Here is a 19854-nt window from a genome sequence, read left to right as displayed (position 1 = left end):
ATTTTATTTAAACCACAGGTGCATTACCACAAAGGTGCAGCATTCCCATATTTATCCGTTCTTGTGCCCTTCTCTGTCAGGCAAAGCAGGAAAGCTAATAGGGGGTAAAGGAGCCTTGAAATGTGACTTTAACCTGGACTCAGGAGGATATTAGATCTTATATCAGTACAGATTATTTCTTATTTCATATAGTTCCCCAATAGTCTTTTGAATTTTCCTGTTAAACCTCTGAAAGTGAATCTCTAGTAGCTGCATCAAGATTCCTAAATACTCCATGAAAAAAAATCAAAATCTAGTCTTCATTGGAGGGGAAAAAAGAAAGGATATTTCTGGGCGGGGGGGGGGGGGGGGTGTCACGCCTCTTAGAAAAAATATACAAAATCCTTCAAGGCTCTTGCTTGTGGGTGACTTTTGTCTGTTTTGGTTGATGGTCTTAACTTCTTTTCGTACTTTTGTATCTAGTCCCTAAGGAAACTTCACAGTAACTGTGATTCTGGATACTCTGTACTTAATAGCTAAAATAGAGAATAGTAAAACCCTGATGAGAATGTAGAGTAAAATCTGTGTAATCACTCATACAAAGGACACTTCTGTGAACTGCATTTCTGTGAGGACACAAAATTCAAGGGAAAGCTTGAATGTACTTTTTGTGTTCAGAGCAGGAAAAACTCACTTCTTGCAAGCATTCAATCCTGTCCTCTCATTGATACTGCTGCCCAACTCTTATGTTCAACGGTTTTCCTTCTTCCACCTGTCCATATTTTCTGGTCTTCCTCCTGTCTCTACCTGACTATGTTATTTGGGCAGCAGCAGGGAGAAGTCCCAACTCGTGCATATATGCCCCTGATGAAGCACCATGTTCAAATGGTGGCATCTGTGACACAGGTTTACAATCACTGCATCAATTTGGTGTCTTAATTTAAATGATTTATCTTTGCTCTTGGCTTGCTGCAAGCTTTTTCATGAGCTGCAAGGAAAACTGATTTTATATATGTGTTTTTTAGCAAGTGACTCAGCTTGTTACTCATGTTATCTGGAGGAAATGGGACAAGAACTGAGAAATAGCGTGGTGGGTACCGGGTATGTGCAGGACCTGGAGATGTCCCAAAGGATTGCCATGGTGGGGGTGGCTGGAGACCTCAATCCCTCTTCCCTGTGGCACCAGAGCCACACCTGGCTCTGAGATCTATGAACAGGCTGAGAACTACTCTGTTGGGAAGGATCAGTTGCTGCAGAGTTTAGAAAGGATGCAGTTTGAGGTACTTAAAAGTATACCATGGAATCAAAGCCCCAGGAAACAATCCATTTTTAGTATATCAAAATAAGTATATTTTGCTTATATAATCAATCCTAGGATGATAAATACTTTGTCATCCATTCCAGGCAATTTACTTCAGTGGTTGGCATCAAATAGATATTCTATGGTCAATATAATTTTCATGTCACACCTTTAGCTGCAGTTGCACCTACTTTTTAAAATTTATTGAAAGTTATGGTTCAGTTTTCCTTTTTATTTGAACTCTGAAACTTTTTTTTTTCTGATTAAAAAGTATGTTGTTGAGAGTAACCTGAAGTTATGTAAATCAATAATGCTACGCAGAAAAGGAGAACAAATTGTACCTCTTATTTGCATAATGGACAAGATCTGAAATGAATTCCTCAGGTTAATGAGTGTCCTCCGGGTTGTTGGTGAGAATATACAGCCTTCTGTGATACCAGTGTGTCACTGATTGAAAAGTACTGCTCAGAGTCAAAGAAAAGAAATGAAAAAAATCAGGAGCAAGCAGGTTAGGGGACTCCAGCATACTAAGCTTTTAGCTTTAGTGCATTGATTTTTGGATGCCCGCATTGAGCTCCACCATAAGCTGAGGATACAAATTCAGATTTACCCTTGCTTTGAGGTTCAAACTCAGCCTAATCTCACCTGGGGTTTTGGCTAAAATGGAGCTGAGTTCCCAAGTTTCTGTCGCACTGACATAAGGTTGTCTTTGTCTTTCTCAGAAAGAGAACAGTGCTCCCCAGAGGGAAGGGAACACGAACACCCTGCGCAGGGTTATGCAGCTCGGTTAACTTAGAAGAGTCTGAATCTTAGATGAGACAATCATGGGGCCAAAAATTGCTAGAAGCAGGCAGTTACAACTGCATTAAAATGTCTCATATTTCCTATTCTGTTTCTGCTCCATTACCTTTATCCTCTTATTCCGGGCAGTTAGCTTCCTCCTGCTCCTATTAGCTTGCTGTGAAATGGTAACATGGCTGGAGGAGCACAGGATACTGCCATAGGTGGCCATTCCTGCATGGAGAGGAGAAAGGATAGGAGGAACCTTGCTTTGGCCGGAGTGCTCTGCAAATGGAATTGCTTTTGAAAGCTTGTAGTGTGACTGCAGTTGGAGATGCATTTATGTAGATGGCAAGAGGGGATTCAAACCAGAAGGGAGGGCATATTACCTTCCTACCCAGCGTAAAATTTTCTATTCCAAACAGGAGGAAGCTGGTGCTACTCAAAGTTCAATTGAGAATAAACAAAACAAGCGTTTTGTTCTTAAGCCTGGCTGATAATAAACTATAGTAAGTGAATTTTACCTTAACTATGCACCATGGAAAGGTGATAAACTACTGAAGAAGGGCTTGTACAAAAATTAAATTGCACATTAGTACATTTCATGTAACGTGACAGAATTGACTCTGCAGATCAACCACTGCACAATGACTCTTGCTTTTTCCCCTGTTTAATATGTACCTTGAATATTGCAGCATAAGAGATGATCTCCTTTAGAGGGTTGTTCTGAAGAAGGGAAAGTTCAATGGTCAAACGACAAAGGTGTTTTCCAATTTACAGTACAGCCACTTGTGGAGATTGGGGCCACTCTTGCTTCTTTGTGCCTCAGGACTTGAGTTGGAAAGCCATATTCTGTATACAGAATATTGCTGCAGCCTGGTTCCTGTCACTGGTGCCCTGAAATGAACCTCTCATCAGTGCAGAAAGTTTTTGGGAGTTCAGAAGCAGACAGGATTTTTAATCTGCTGAAACATTTCCTTGTTGGGAAATAGGACTTGCTATACTGGGAGTCAGCAGGTGTATCATGCCAGTTTATGAGGTCTATGCTGTTTTTCTATACAGGCAGAATATTAAATAAGCATTTTCTCATATATAGAGAATATTTGTTTATTTAATTTACTGTACACACACACAGAGTTACACTCTGGGTTTCTTTTTTAATGTTTTATATGGCCTTTTTTGCTGTGTAACAGCCTTCTTCAAACTCTGTTGCATCTTACCTATGATCTATAAAGCTAAGAATTATGGAAAAATTCCCAGGGATTTGTAGACTTCTGAAAACTGAATCCTACTGTAGAAACTTAGTGAATTAAATTGCCCCAGCGCTTGTGGTTTTAAGAGTGTGTGAGCCTTCATTCTACACAAGGAAGAAAAAAGAAGACACATCAAGTAAGGAGAAATTGTGCAAGAATCCAGCAGAGCGGCTGTGCTTTACCTATCATTCTTCAAAAGATGTTTGATCCTTAGATAAAACATTTGTTAATACTTTTAAGATTTCAACATAACATCTTTAAAGATTTTCTCTTTTTCTACAGTAAATACTTAATAATATGTCATAATTTTACCTAAGTGTTAAACTTCTTTCAATATCTGGATCTAACTATTCACCCTAGGCATTCAATAACAACAGTGTAACACAGAAATCCTGAATCAGGGAGCAAGAGGAAGAAATAAGGCTGGAGGAAATGAGTTGAATGTTTAGAATAATTTCAGATTAGATTTAACTCTCTGACTCTCTGCTAGCAACATGAAAAAGATAATCTTTTTATGTCATTGATAGGCAAATTGTGGGAAATGCTGAATGCAGGGCACAGAAACTAATTAGAAAAAGAATTAAAATATGAAAATATTCTTTCAGATATAAAATCATTTGATTGGATAAACTAAGGTTCTGGAAGCCTTATTCTCTCTCTTTTTTTTTTTTTTTTTTTTTTTTTTTTTTAATCAGTTTGCAGGAAATGGAGCAAAGCAGAGCAAACAGAAAAGAGTGGCAGGGTGTTAATTGCCACCTGATAATTAAAGCAAGGCATAGTCAAGGAACAGATATCCTCCCAGCTTTCAGCATGAAAACGGTGATGGGCAGCATCTCTGGATGCTCAGCGCTGTTTTGATAACCCTGGGAAGCTGCTGCAGGGAGGGCCTCAGTGACACAAAAGTCTATGTCTCAGAACACACATTATCAGGTGGGGAGTTTCATAAAACTGATTTTTTAATTGATCTTTTTTCCATCTCTGCCTTGGTGTCTGGGCTGTTGATGGGTAGGAAATGGAAGGGATGAGCTCCCTCGGTGATAAAAAGCGTGGGCGAGCAGGCGACGGTTGCAGGGTAATGGCAAAAGTGCCTTGTGCCAGTCACAGATGAGTACTGAGAGATTAAATAGATTAAATGAAAATAAATGTAAGCTAATTGAATTCGGTGATATAGGAGAAGAAATCAGAGGAGTATAAAATTAGGCTTAAGATGGGCATTATTATTTTACTTTTTGTCAGCTCTCTTTTTGGCTTGCCAGGATCAGGAGCTTTTTGAGTCAGAAGTGAAAACAAAACAAGGACACAGTTTGAAGGAAAACAAACTATTTACCTGTTTTGTTCTTACAACAAAGGAGTTTAGCAGAAGATTTGCATTGTTTTAGAAAAATTGTACTTTGACACCATCTTAGACTGAAGTTGCTTGGATTCTCTAAATTTTTTTGTTTTAAGTAAGATGACCTAAAACTTGAGTGTCTTAGTGGCTTGTAAAAGTCTCTCTTTTCAAGTTAAAGTCTCTCTTTTTAAGTTAAAATGTTCAGAAATGTGATGAAATCTGTGACAACACAATTGTGATTCATTTTCTAGATTTTGTTGTGGGCTCAGAGACGTGGTGGTTAAACTCCCCTTCTTCCCACACTTCAAGCACATGTGTTTTATGGAAGAACATAAATTTGCCAGCTCAGGAGTTTATTATATCCAGTCAGCAAGATGGACCACTAAACTTAAGGGACAGTACAGAAAATAAAGCAGACATGAAGGCCTGAAGAGCATAATGGGGAAAATGGAAGTTTTAAAATAGTCATGGCAAATTGAAAGCCAAGCTGTAAGTATGTGTTGTGTTTTTCTGGGCCTGGTATTTAAGAGAAGAACTGTGAACTTGAAGCAGAGGATGAAGGATTTGATTTGAATATGAATGTCTGGCAGGGTCTTAGTAGCATGAAAGGGATAATTTTAGCAGCAGCTTTTGAATAGGGTGGTTGGATACAAGCTGAGATATAAGTAGGCTACACAGGCTACAGCTAAGATCAGGGATGAGGTAAGAAAAAACCACGAAAGGCAGGTGAAATTCACCTGTGTGCAAAAAAAGTCTTGTAGAAGCATGCATGACTTTCAGTCATACCTACATCCTGTTTTGTAAATCTTATTGGAATACTAAGTGTTTGGGTGGCAAACAGAAATTTCCCTCAGGCAGTCAGGCTATATTTTATGGTATCCTTTTACATGCACAGTACTCTGAGGGGTTTGGTGAGGATCTGAAACATAGGGAAGGTTATCAGGGTAGGGGTTCTGTTGAGGCCTCTCACCAGGTGAAGGAAGGTGATTCGTAGTAAAGATAAACTTGAGTATGTGGGGTCAGAGGTTATGGCAGGGTACCCAAGAGAAGAGGAAAATACATCCAAAATTGTCTAGATCCAAAGACAGACTTAAAACAAAGATTTTGAAATTCTTTTTTCACACCTGAAAGCTTGTGCTGAAACAAATGCAATGATTAGTGAACAAACCAAAACAATATGAAGTGTCTAGCACTTTTTTCTCTTTTCTAACAAATGCTTTTGCAACTCTTCAGTGATTAATTTTTTCGGAGGAAAACATACAATTAAAGTTTAGTAGGCATAGATGAACACTGAAAAAGGCATGCACTGTAAAAGACTTCAATAATGTTTCCAGCCAAACCATTTGGCAGATGAAATACTTTTCTCTAGTGCTTCAAAATTTTCTGTCAGAGGCACTTCACTTTTCTTGCTACACAGAAATGTTTATTATCTTTGATTTGAAAACAAACAAACAAAAGCCTTTTGTTCCCTTTCAGGTCTTACTTTCATTGTAGAACTTTTAAACATCTGACATTGGCTTTAGCAGAGGAAGGAATGAACTCTTTTCAACCTCAGTTGGAACACTTGCACTTGTTTAGTAGTTGGTATAGTGATTTCCAGTATCTAAGGCCTTACTTTACAGGTAGAGGAATCCATAAAATCCCACCATATGTCATAGAATGATTTTTATATTTATTAAACAAGTAACCATGGATAATTGGGGTTTTTTTGACTGATGAGACTCTGGTATTAAACTGATCAAAAATGAGAGAGGCTAAGTTAATTTATACAGTAATGCAATGAAATTAACATTTTTGGTTTAGGACTGTATTCTGTGCATTTAAGAATATTCCCTGTAAATATCCATGACCATAAAGGGTCCTTTTTCTCACCTCTTCAGTATTCCAGCCAACGTTACTTAATTCTTTTTCATGAAGCTCTTTGAATTCGAATATGATTGTTCCTCTACCTTGTAATATTACTTTATTGACTATTATGCCATATACTTATCACATAATTTACACATCTCACAAAATGCTTTGGTTTGGAAGGGACCATCTGGTTCCAGTCCCCCTGCCATGGGCAGGGACACCTTCCACTAAACCAGTTTGTTCAGACCTACATCCAACCTGGCCCTGAGCACTGCCAGGGATGGGGCAGCTTCTCTGGGCAACCTGTGCCAGTGCTTTGACACCCTCACAGTAAAGAATTTCTTCCTACTATCTACTAGAAATCTGCCCTCTTTCAGTTTAAAGCCATTCCCTCTTGTCCTAGCACTGCATACCCTTGTAAAAAGTCCCTCTTATAAGGTCCCCCTTTAGGTACTCAAAGGGTCTCTAAGGTCCTCTCCAGAGCCTTCTCCAGGCTGAACAGCCCCAGCTCTCTCAGCCTGTTTTTGTAGGAGAGGTGCTCCAGACCTCTGAGAATCTTTGTGGCCTCCTCTGGAGTTGGTCCAACAGGTCCATATTCTTCTCTACACTGCAGACCCCAGGGCTGGACACACCAGAGCGGAGCAGAGGGGCAAAATCCCCTCCCTGCTCTGCTGCCCACACTGCTCTGGATGCAGCCCAGGGTGCTTTGGTTTTCTGAGCTGCAAGCTCACATTGCTGGTTGTGTTCAGCATCTCAACCCCCAAGTTGTCCTCCCCAGGGAGAAATGTAAAACGTCCACAAATTTCAATTACATTGTGGCAACATATTTCATTCTTAAAGTTAGATATGCTTTCAGTGTAAAGTGGAAGGAATGGGAAGATAATTTAGAAGTACCAGTCCTATTAGAATGTACTTCCAACAAATACACTTGTAACTCAGTAGAATAGTGTTAACATTTTTCCCCACTAAAAATAATGAGACCTGGTTTGAAATTTCTGGCTAAAATTAAATTTCAGTAAATAAACAGGGAACAAAAAATAAGTCTAACTTGCAACTTTCCTCCCCCATTGTTTTTCAAAGCACAAATAAATTTTTCATTCAGAATTTTGGTAATTTTTAGGATGAGAAATTTGGAGAGCTTTCACTGATCAGCAAATATGTGAGCTATTTCAAAACCTGCAAATGTGTTTATAAGTTCTGTAAATAGGAACAATTGAATGCTGAGCTGTAACAAAAAGCTGGCCAGGATTTTATGTGCCAAGTGTTTAGGAATCTTTCCCTTAAAGTGTAAAAATATAGCGTTATTAAAGCCAAAAAAATTTTGAAAATTATTAAGAATATTTTCCACTCCCCCTTCATGTTTTTGTTGTCTTCCAGTCTGATGCATCCAAAACCACAAGCAAGAGAAATCACCATTTCTTGAAATGTTTTTACACATGTTGTGATGACAGTACTCTCGTGTCGCACAATCAACTGGTAGTGAAACTTCCAAAGTCTCCTCATCTCAATGGTTATTAAAATATATTAGAAATTATAAACTTAGTATCACAGCCTTGGAGAAAGCAAAGCTGTCACATACAGATGCAGGCTAGAGATTTCTTTATCCTTGAGGTGGCTACTAATTCCTGGTATGCACTAGGAAGCAAATAATTTTCTTATGCTCTATTATTCTCATTAGAAATCATTTAGCTAGACAAAATATATGTCTATATATTGTTCTTTTATGTGGTCCTTAAAAGAAAATATGACTGTTTTTTCATGATATTTTCAGTAAGAAGCATATTATGACTTTTATGCTGTGTCAGGCATTAGTGGAGGAGAGATGGAGCTGAGGTGATGTTTGCTATATCTCAGTATAGCAGAAGTTTTGATTTCACTGATAAAGTAACTGCAGTGTCAGCTAAATGGGCTTATACCTAGTTGGTTCAAGTCAAATGCATTGTAACTATCAGCAGTCTGAATCCCAAAGAAAGAGGAAAATAAAGCCTTAAAGCATCAGTAGCCTGTGGCTGAAGCACCTTTTCTCTAGTTTTAGTCTTTAAGAACACATATAAGAAACTGATAGATACAGAGGCTTCCCTGAACTTTCTTATGGAATAGAGAAGGCTCAAGAAAAGATTCTTCAAATAGATTGATAGAACACGGCTCTGTTTTTCTAGACATTTTGCTGATTGAACACTGTTATTAGTTGTACGTGAATGAAACCTGAGAGTTAGTTAAATTTGGGGGTTTTCTTGATTTACATCACCATAGATAAAGAACAAACTAAATCCATTGTCCAACTTGTCCTTTAAACCTTTTATTGCTAAGTTCAATAGAGTGCTTTCTGTATACATGAATTTTTGACTATTGGAGAAAATCTTGAAAACTTGACATTTCCTTGGAAGAGTGTAGTCTCTGATTTCTGATGATAGAGTCAAACTCCTCCTATCTCTAAGGTTAAGCAAAATATTTGCAAGGATATTAATTGCCCTTTGATAATCTAAAGGGCAGAGAGACTGAAAAACATTGAAAAATGGGAAGAATTCATGTAAGAAATAAATTTAATTCAAAGTGTTTCTGGAGTTGTATATGCATTAAATTTACTTTTGTTTTATTTCTTTAAACTTTTGGATGATCTATTTAATCTGTTGGAGCTAACCAATATTACCACTTTTAGCCTTTTTGGTGCAAAAGTGATAAGGAGGAAATAATAAAGACAAGGAATGAGGGATCTTGTAGGGAGAGTAAAGAGAGATGGAATTAAAGCTACTTGCTTTCCTGATGTTCATTTGTTCCCATCTTTCTTCCTTTCAGAAAGTGCTTGTATGCAGACATCAGGACAGTAAGTCTCATACGAGTACAGTTTCCTGTACTTGGCTTTAGAGTCTGTCAAGTGTCCTTGACAGCTTTTAGAAACTTTAAATAATTGTGAAGGAAAATTGAACCATCAGTCATCAATATGAAATAAGAATGCTTAATTTTTGCTACACATTGGCCTATAGGTTTTGGAGCCAGATGTTTTTTATGTGTGCTTTGTTTGACTTATGGAGATATTCAACTGAATAAGGAAAATCCATACCACAACCTAGAAAGAAGTTTTCCTATTACACTCTTTGTTTTGCAATTAACTTTCATAGATTTTTGTTGCAGGAAGCTCATTCACGCAGCCTAGTTTAGAAAGTGCGTGCCTGTCATGTTTAGACAACAAGGTTTAAGTTATTACAGAGAGGGGCAGTAGTATAAATCTTCTGGCAGTTACCTGCTCTGGTATATTCTGTATATACTATATATATATTTGCATTGTAATAACACCTTTATTAATATTTGGGGACATGAAAATTAAATCAACATGAGATCTGTTTTAAAAAAAGAGTAAGATTACTTCCTACAAGGGTCTTTCATCACCATTTTAACAGCTAGAGATACTATATAAGATGTGGATAGTATGTGAGGGAACAAAGGATATTTCATCTCCTACTTAAATCTTCTCAGCTTTGGTAACAGCAAAACTGAGCAGGAGCTTTGTAGCTGTATTGTTTGATGATATTTCCATAACATTTGTGGCTGTCCAACTTTGTTGTGAAATGAAAGTCAGGAAATCTGACTGAATGCATTGTTAACTTTCAAGAGCCTACATTTTACTTCTGCAAAAGCCCTGCAACATTTCGATCTTTAAGCATCTTGTCATTAAACTTAGGCAGAAAGAGAGGAACAGGAAAGGAACCTAAAGGGTGACTGTGATTTAAAGATTTCCCTGGAGAAGACAAGCAAGGTACTGTTTGGGCTGCCAGAAGCTGAAGTCAAAAGAATGACTGTTTTAACATGTTGGGCATGACTTAATTCCATCATCATCAGCCAGATGGAAAATACACTGACAGGCTTTGAGTGACCACTGACAGGATCAAAGGGCACTGTGATTATGGTGTGGTTAGCTGGCACCACAAGGGCACCTTAGGTAACTAGTCATGCAACTAGTTTAGTGCATTAAACTGTGTGAAGAATTAACATTGGTATTAATTATGATATTTTTAATAAACTTTTTTTTATATCTGGCTTTGCTAGAACGCTGTTTTTAGGATTGTATATATTAGGTCTGCTCTTTTTATTACTGTATTTTAGAGTCACATTCTGTTGTGTAACTATCCAGATGGGTGGAACTACAGGCAGAGTTATTTGGCTTTTATGCATAAAGAAAAGACTACCAGTAAAATTACTGAATTTATGATGTGTTTCTCAATGATTAAATAGGGAAAGAAGCAAGTCATATGTTAAAAATCATTGTAGTCTTTGTACTTTTTTATTTTTGTGAAGAAGATTTTTTTTCTGATGATATTTCATGGATTCTTGTAATTATTTTGTGGTCTTCTGTTCTAGCTACCCTAACACCAAGATCCTTTGCATTTTCCTCATTCTACAGATGATCTGGGGAATGCTCTGTTTCACAGCAATGCGTGTGCCTCCCGGGCTGTACTGTGGAGAGAAGCATGCATTAAGATTTCTTTTGATAAGTCCATGCATTTGGTCGTGTGATGAGGTCGAGGTGCTCCTCAAGATACTTTTATAGTGTGGTGCCCCATGACCTGGTATGCCCTAGAAGAGAAAGAGGTACTTAACTATATATTAGCTCTGTATATATATGCAGCAAGAGATTATAAGCAGTCACCACATTATTAAACAATCTCAACTGATCATTCAAGCCTTTTATTTGTACATAAAAATAGGACTGGAACATTTGTAGTTATCCTTTCCTAGATATCCTCCTCAGGTCTCTCCTGGGAACCAGAAGCAGTGTGGGTTTTGGCCCTTGGCTTAGACCTGTGAAATTTCTGGCCAGTTTATCTCACCTTTTCTTGTGGTGCTGTTTAAAAGCTGTTTCAACCATTTTTGTTACTGCTGTTTGTTTGCTTAACTAATCCTTTAATCCTATTCATAGCTTCTGTTAGAGAGTGAGGTCCTCATAATCCTTTTGGGCAAACTTGCTTTCCTTTTATTATCTTGGCTGGTGTTCATTCATGAGTGGTTACTAGCCATAAATATGTGGCAATTTTTTGGCTAAATACAGAGGCAGAAATTGGAGAACTTGTGACTTGGAATTTTACTTTTCTGGTAGTAAGTATGAGCTCAACAAATCGTGTCGCATGGCTTTGTTGTGCCTGGTCCCATAACTGCATGCTTACATCTCCAGTTAAAGGAGGGTAGCATATACCCTCTCATGAAGGCTTGGAAATCTCTTTGAAGACAGAAAGCAAAATATTAGAGGACTTTAGGAGAGGCCATGTTTACATATCATATTGCTACTTTGCTGGCAGTAGATCCAAACTAAGTAAAAGTTCCCAGCTTCTTAGAAAATACAGTATTTTCTCTAAGAGTGACTGAATTAAGAATCTGAAGCTTTGCCTCCCTGCCAGAAAAGCAGGAGGCCCTGAGCGCTGTCATTTTCTGCCAAGAGGGAGGAAGTGGAGCTGACAGGAGCTCTCCTGACAGAGAGCTGCTGGCCACCAGGACATGGGCTGTTGGTCTCTCTAAATGCAGTATTCCTTTTCCAGGAATGCATTGTGAATTTCAAGCTTTGCTCTTTTTCCTGTTTCTAGCATGCAGACTGTTGGCAGTGTTATATTTATTGCAATTTTTTTGTCTTGGCAAAGAATTCAAAAGTGCCTCAGTGGACCAGTGATAGACTAATGGTATGGAGCAGCAGTAAATGTTTTTTTTTCTGCACTGCAATTATGTTTCATAGGTGCCGTACTGGAAAATGAGATCGATGTTTGAATCCACTCTGGTAGTTCAGTTGTTGTGGATGTGCTGCTCTCAAGGGAGGCAGCTCGTGGGAACAGTGGAGAAGGGCCCAGGGACAGGCTGGCAGTTTTAGCACCACCATTTTCCCAATGGAGTTTTTCTTTTGCTTGGAGAAATATCTTAAAAGTGATTGTGGATTACATATGCTTTGGGTGCCTGTGTGTGCCCCAAATTATGGACAGGTCATTTTCAGATGATCTGATAAAATGGTGTTGCAATAGTGCTGCACAAGTCGTGGACTTTGGAACAACTGGTGGTCTGCAGATGCTCAATCAGCACAGGTCCTTCAGCTGAATACACCCTGCAATTAGTTTAAGTTTTCTGGATAGCATTATAGGAGGAAAAGCCCCAGAAAAGCTGGGAAAATCTGTCTTGCCAAAAGCTATACATGTGCAGAAACACTTTGTACACGTCTGGCACAGCGCATTTTCTGCCTGTAAAACTTCTCGTACTGGAACAAACAGCTGGTTAATGGAGACGTGTTTTTCCAACTGAACTTTAATGCCAATTAAAACCAGCACTGGTTTATTCAAAACAAAACTGCTACTTTTGCTAGACAATTTTTTGTCATTCTACGGCATCAGAAGAATCAATGAGAGAAGATAGTAAGTATGTAAAGCTGTCAAGTTATGAAAAATAATGAAACATACTTTTCCAAAGCTATGAAGGATTATAGTTTCAAAACTATCTCAAGTGCTTGATTTTTAACCTACCTTTTTCTACTATATCTCAATTTTTTTTGGGTGGTCTCCCTTTTAAAAAGATCTGAAAATCTGGTAAATGTTACTGTAGCTGTGTAAAAATATTCCTCCTCAGAATACAAAAATCTTGAATAATACATTATGTTCAACTAATAATTTTAAAAAATTTATTTCATATGATGCTTTATGAGATTTTTAGTTTAAAAACTTTGGGCAATTTTACCAGTCCCCCAAATCTGGAACCATCTAAGTGCATTACTCCTTGCATAGAATAGTCTATAACACTGATACATTACAAATGATTTCACATGATTGCACTGACTGTCCAAAAGCAGGAATTATTTCAATTCCCTTATCCAGATTGAGATCCCTGGGCACCAAAAAAACCATCTGATCAAGGAACTGAAGCTGAATTTTTCACAAATGAGTAAAAGCTCCTTTTTTCATTCCTGTCTCACTTATCAAAGGGGCCAGTTGAGTCCATATCCTTGAAAATTTTTTGAGTAGTTGTGTTGTAGTGTTGTGCAACTATCCCAAAATATACCACAATGGAATTTCCCATTTTTGGGGAAGGATTAGTTAATGTCCTTTGATGAGTTTACTCAGTCTGAGTGCTTTGTGAGAAGGCATGTGTGTATGACATGGAAGAGACCTGAAAGTTTGTGGGGTTTGGTCTCTGTCATCCTCAGGTAATGCTGGGGGGAGATCAGCTACAGTGGTATGAATTTTGTTGTTAACCCTCTAAACTTGAGTAACTATTAATTTAACCAGATTAAACATCTGATTGACTTTGTCAGCAGGCAAAACCATATTACATTCCAGGCTAGCCCTGTTTTATAACTGCTGCAGGTCTGGCATTGCAGGTGATGCATGGATTGAGGATGGGATTGTGTTCTATTCATCTATCAGGCTTAGTCCCCAACCTTAAATGTGTACAGCATGATAATATTGCATAGCACATCACACCTCCATTGGCATGCTGCTGAGGATGTGGGAAAGTCAGTATCCCACTGTCTTACCCAGGAATAACACACTGTCCTGGTCACTTTGGGTTATATTCTTCCAGGTTTGTGTTTCAAGTCATGGAGATAATTGGAAAACTGCAGCTGCACAGTATGGAGCATGCTGTGTAAGCAGAGATCTAAACACTGTCTATAGAGACACCTAGATACCAGGGTGTGTGTAAGAAACACTGCTTAATTATGGACACAATAACAAACACATCTGCAGGGAAACACAGAATTCACTGCGAGGAAGTGTCACTGCGATATCATCTACATACATTAATTGCTAGGTAATATTTTTACATTATGCAGATAACTAAACAAAATACAAACATGCTGTAGCCTTTTAACGAGGAGCTAAAGGCCTAGGACACCTCGTAAAAAATTCTGACAAACACCATTTAAAAGTGATTATGCCTCTATGCTATAATTGTTAAGATCCTTTGTATTATTGGGAAAATTTCACAGGAACTGCAGTCTTTCTTCTCTGATGTTTACTTTTCAGGAGCCTGCATATAGCTTTTTGCATGGCCAATCCAAAATGCATGAGAGCTGTGATTATTCAGATAAGCTCTTACATATGCTGACTTTCAAAACTTTGAGTGATAAGCTTCTTCTGTATTCCTTTTTCTTCTCAGTTTTCTCCTCCGGTACGCTAATCTTCACTACACTTATGTTATATCCCAACCACAGACATTTTATGTTCTAGCAGACATAGCTCCTCTGGCACTAGGCAACATTTCCACCAGTTTAAGCTTCTGAATGCCTCTCAAATCTCACTTGAACAACATATGGAAATCGTACTACAACTAGTTATATTTTTTGGATATGAATTTGTAAAGAAAATGTGTTCTGTTTGAAACTTGAGGTGAGGAGAGAGAAGGAAAACAGAATATAATAAAAAAGGCACTTCTGGAAAAATCTGTATGATCTGGCTTTTAAGCTCCCCTGTTCTAATTTAGCAACTACTTTTTTACATGCAGCAAATCCTTTTATTGGTTATTTCTTGTTCTTTAATGACTTCACTACAGGGTTGCATGGATCGATAGGATTGCCTACTCCAAAATCCATTAACGTGGTTCTTGACTGAATGCAGTCCAGGCGTGTTAATCACCATTATTTTTCAAGAATGTCAGACCTCTCAAGTTTTCTATATGTGAATTTCATGTCTAAGAATTGATGTGCTCCCTATTTCTACACAGGACTGAATGCCTTGCTGGAAATTATAGCACAATGTTGGTTTAAAAATCTGCTTTAGAAAATATGATCAAGATAAAGAAATTTCTTTAATTTTGGCAAAGATGTATAAACTGAAATTCAAATTGTAGTATCATCTCTGCATTTCTTATCTAGATGATAGTACAATTCAAAGAAATTTGAATTATATGTCTCTTATTCTAACACACGCATATTAAAAAGAAACTTTTTTTGATGTGATTGCATCAGCAGAAAAGATATAGCATGATTGATGCCAGTGGGGTTTGACAAATAGCAACTCTACAGAAATTATACAAAAATTTCCTTCCATATTTCCTCTCAACTGTTCTTCCACTTTGATGAAATGGTAATCTCTCTAATCCATTTCTCCAGCTAGAAAAGCTGTTTCAGAAACATACCCTTCCCTGCAGTTATTACCATGATGGAACATTTATTATCCTGCAAATGAGGCATCACACTCTCTGATAATTCCCCTAAAAAAAAAAATCTTAGGGATAACTGCCTTCTATTGTGCATATCAATGATCAATTAAAATGTGAAAAAAAGCATTCTATATTCTGCACAAGGCAGAATACAGACTGTTTCACTGATCAATATCCAGTGCAGAAATATGTTAAATCTTGTTGAATTCTGGCTTGTGCTGATGGGTGGTTTGACACCCCACTCACACCCTAAACCAGCAAGGCTGAGGACTGTGGAGTTGTGAATTATTGTTTTCACGTACAAGAGCCCTGGTCAATTTTGCCTTGAAAAATATGTCTGTAATGCACTAAATGATTGTGGCTTTTGGCCCTGTGTGTTTCTGGGCTGCTAGGGCAGAGTGAGAAACACAGCCATAAAAAATGTACTACCAAACAAGCAATCAACCAACCAAAGAAACCCTTCCCGAAAATACCCCTACAAAAATCACCAGTAGGCTTTGTACATAACCAGTCCCTGGTTAACTATTTGCTTTATTTAAAAAAAAAAAAAGTAAATCACAAGGACTAAATCCATGTGGGAGCCCTAAACCTACCATACTGCTTTAATAATAATATTTTTTGTTCAGTCACTTATATTTTTGTTTACTCAGCTTAAAAGCATGAAGATGAAACTAAAGGTATTCACAAGAGAGTTAATTTTAATGTTAGGGGGCTTTATGTATGAAAACAGTGATTTTTATAAAATAGCCTAAGAATAATGTGCGAAAACAATTGCTGAATGATATGGGCTGTTTGCTTGTCTTCAACCTGCTTTTATTTTGTGTGTACACATATACATTTATATGTGTGTACCTGCTATATGCAAATGCATTCTAGTTCTAGAGCAGGTACTCTTTGTTAACTTTGCCTAATTTCTTTATTGCTTTCCTTTGAATATTCTGTAATTTCTGCCTTCTGCAAGTAGCTTCAGAAATGTTTTTGTGGCACTGTGTAACTAAAACTTGACTGAATTATTGTTCTGTTTAAGAGACGTTTTCAAACACAGTTGAATATTACCTTGAAAATGCAATTTTTGAATAGTAATGATTCTTAAAAGTCTTTGTTGTGGAGTCTCTTCCTTCCTATGTCTGATCTTTAAAAATAAATTTCAATTATATGGACCATTACAAAGCCCTAATAGCATAATGAGAAAATTTAAGTTATTCATTTTTTTAACGTTTACTGCTGCCTTTTCTTTAGCTAGAACAAAATAGCAATTTCTTTGCTTTTTTTTCTTTAGCTAAAGCAATAGGTGACTTGATGTTGCTTGTATTTTGCACACCTGCAGATTGCTGTTTGAACACTGGTGCACCACCTCTTCAACCACTATGTTAAGATCCACCTTGCATTTCGTTCTTGCAGATATGTAAAGTTTTTACAGACCTTGAAAGAATGTAGCATGGATGGAAACAAGACACGTTCCTGAAGAAATGTATTATTCGACAAAACTTGCCCAACTTGAGCATTTTCCAGGTAAAGGATCTGCTTTTTTTTTTTTTTTTTTTTTTGCTAAATGTTACTAATGTTACTTGTTTAAACACTGTGGAGTAAGTAAGAAAAGCTTGCTGAGTCAAAAATGCTTTGTCCCAGTGTCATTTGTGAGAAAGGAACAATACCTAAAATAGTAAGCTGCTTGGAATCAAGCTTACCAGATAATGCCATGAATATGGGAGCATTTTTTTCTTACGTAGTAGAAAAAATCCCCCAACCCAATGATCTCAAATCCAAATAGTTACCATAGTAACTCATGTTATGGTATATTATTTATGGACATATTGCAACATAGTATTCATAATGTGTTACTTTTTTCAGACCGTATGCTTCTGGTTGTTCACGTAACATTTGCACAGCTGAGTGAAAATGCCAGATCTTTTCACTTGTAGCAAGTTAACATTTCTCTATACTACCAGAAAGTGCCGAATGATGTATTTTTGAGATCGCTAGAAAAAATCATAGTTTGGTTTTTTTTTTATTGTATTCAGATAATCAGTGTAATACAGCTAAGTAGTGCTACTAATTTTTTTTTTTTATCTCTCTGCTGTCTTCTGAGGGTGAAGGGCAAGGAGCCACTGCAGCCACGACAAGTAGTACATTCCACATCTGCTGATAGAAGGGAATGATACTTCATAAAAAATCAATTGGAATTGCTGAAAAGAAAGCAAACGAAAGAATCACACAACTGGCTCTACCATAGGCTTTCATAAATGCTCTTTAATAGTGTTACTTATGATGCGAACACGTAAATTAGTCTGTAAAAGGCAGACTAATTCGTTAAGCTTGTGCTTATGAAATTTCAAACTAATTTGATTGTTCAAGCGTTGTCTTCAGACATGTATTTACTAAAATAAGTACCTATGCTGTTGGTAAAAGTAACTTTCTGTCCTTTCTGCTCACATTTTGAGGCACAAAGAGCAGCAGGATACTCTACTGCTTAGGAATGGTAATGAAACTTGGTCACCTGGCTTTGCCATTCCCAGACAGGAGCCAGAGTACTTGCTCTGTGTCTCCCTGCTCTCTTCCTTTTTATACAAATACTGTCTTAAGAAAGTTAAGCTAGATGTTGCTATGACTGTCTGCAAAAGAATGCCATTGAATCAAAGGGAACAGTGTGGGAATCTGCACATCCAGGTCACTCTGAAACTCTTTGTCTTTGAAGCTCATACGTGCACCAAATTGAATATTTGGATATAAATATTTAGACACCTGAGTTGATTAACTTTACTTAACACCGAGTATTTTTACGTGCTATCTAATCCATGTTAAACAGAGCAAGTTTTTCAAATGAGGTATTCCTGCCAGCAAGCACCACTCCTTCCCAGACAGGAGCTTAGCTATCAGTTGATATTCCCTTTTCTGCTTGTCATTTTCATCATTTGGCACCTGTAACTATTTTGAATGCAATTTATGTCACTTACACATGAAGTGTGTGACACCTAAATGCCATAAATCATGCATATGTATCACTGCTGGTGCAAATTTACCTCCGTAATTATCTATACTCACAAACTGTCATTGTTATGAGGCCTTGCTGGAGACTGGCTGAAGAACATGACGTACTTCACCCATCCTCTACACACAAATTATGTCCTGTTCCATAATTTTACTTCTGTTTGAAAGGTTATTAAAATGTTTTAAAATAAAAATTAGGTAAAAATTTTTATGGATGAAAGAGAAATATTGTGTGCGTGAAGAACATTTTTCAGCTCCTCTCTGCACTTCATTTTATTTCAGCTGTGAATGGACTTTCCTGAAAATGTTAGTATTTTATTGAGAACAGGCCTGACCATTTACTACCCTGACCATGCAATTATCCCACTAAAAATGCCCACTAATGGGCAATAAAAAGGGTGTTTCCCCATATAGATTTTTTTTTCCATCAACAGTTACATGCATTCTGGTACATCCTGCTGATAAATATTCTTGTAATTCCTGGTTTTGATTGGAAAAGAAAGCAATAATCAATTACTCTAGTTGCAAAGCCTCCAAATCTTGTGGTTGTGGTTGTGGTTATACACATCTGAGACATTCCTGCTATGGTTATTTTTTGTAGGGAGACAGTAAGTTCACTCAAAGGTAGGGAGGTATTTTTGCCCATCCACTGTCTGATTCTAAATGCAGCTTCTCTGCTGCAAACTCATAACTTCTGAGAGGGAGGGGAAAAACTTAATGTGTAATCCACCATTCTTTTGTTAAATTGTCACTATGTAATAATTTAGTTGTAAAAAATTATAGTAAGTACAGTCTTGCCACAATGGCAATATAATTTTTTTCAATCAAAAATGCTGATGTTTAAATAAACCTGGTTTAGGTGCTGTTTATACCCTTGGAATTGTGATTTGAGAGCTCATGCACATGTCAGAGCCTTTTAGTCCATGTGTTTTGAAACATCCTCAGCTGGGATCCTTGAAGTGAAAATTTTGTATTGCCCCTCTGCTGTTTGTATCACTACTTTTTAATGCTTGCTCTTCCAACTTCAGTCTTTGAAGTACTGTGTCTTTCTAGCCAGCTGATAGAGTTCACAGTGATTCTGAGGTTGGGAGTATCTGCATTTATTTGGAATATGTAGCTGGCAATGAAGACACTTAACAGCCATTTTAGAGCTGTTGTTTGAGAGCTGGCTGTTGCCAGCTGGTGTGGTTTTCTCATGTGCTGATGGGTATTACTTATTTTTAACACCTCTATTTTCTAAATGATAAAAG

General features: G+C 37.4%; 1 long non-coding RNA gene across 1 annotated transcript; it reads left to right on the top strand.

The window, feature by feature from the left end:
• The first annotated feature begins 4023 nt into the window (after window positions 1–4023).
• Window positions 4024–17126, top strand: LOC104695391. The gene is made up of 4 exons (XR_752854.4): window positions 4024–4242; window positions 4894–5131; window positions 10893–11080; window positions 17018–17126. It is a non-coding gene; the product is annotated as an uncharacterized LOC104695391 (long non-coding RNA).
• The last annotated feature ends 2728 nt before the right edge of the window (window positions 17127–19854 follow it).

Source organism: Corvus cornix, chromosome 8 (assembly GCF_000738735.6).
Source record: "Corvus cornix cornix isolate S_Up_H32 chromosome 8, ASM73873v5, whole genome shotgun sequence".
Taxonomy (NCBI): domain Eukaryota; kingdom Metazoa; phylum Chordata; class Aves; order Passeriformes; family Corvidae; genus Corvus; species Corvus cornix.
This window is presented reverse-complemented; position numbering and strand designations above follow the sequence as displayed.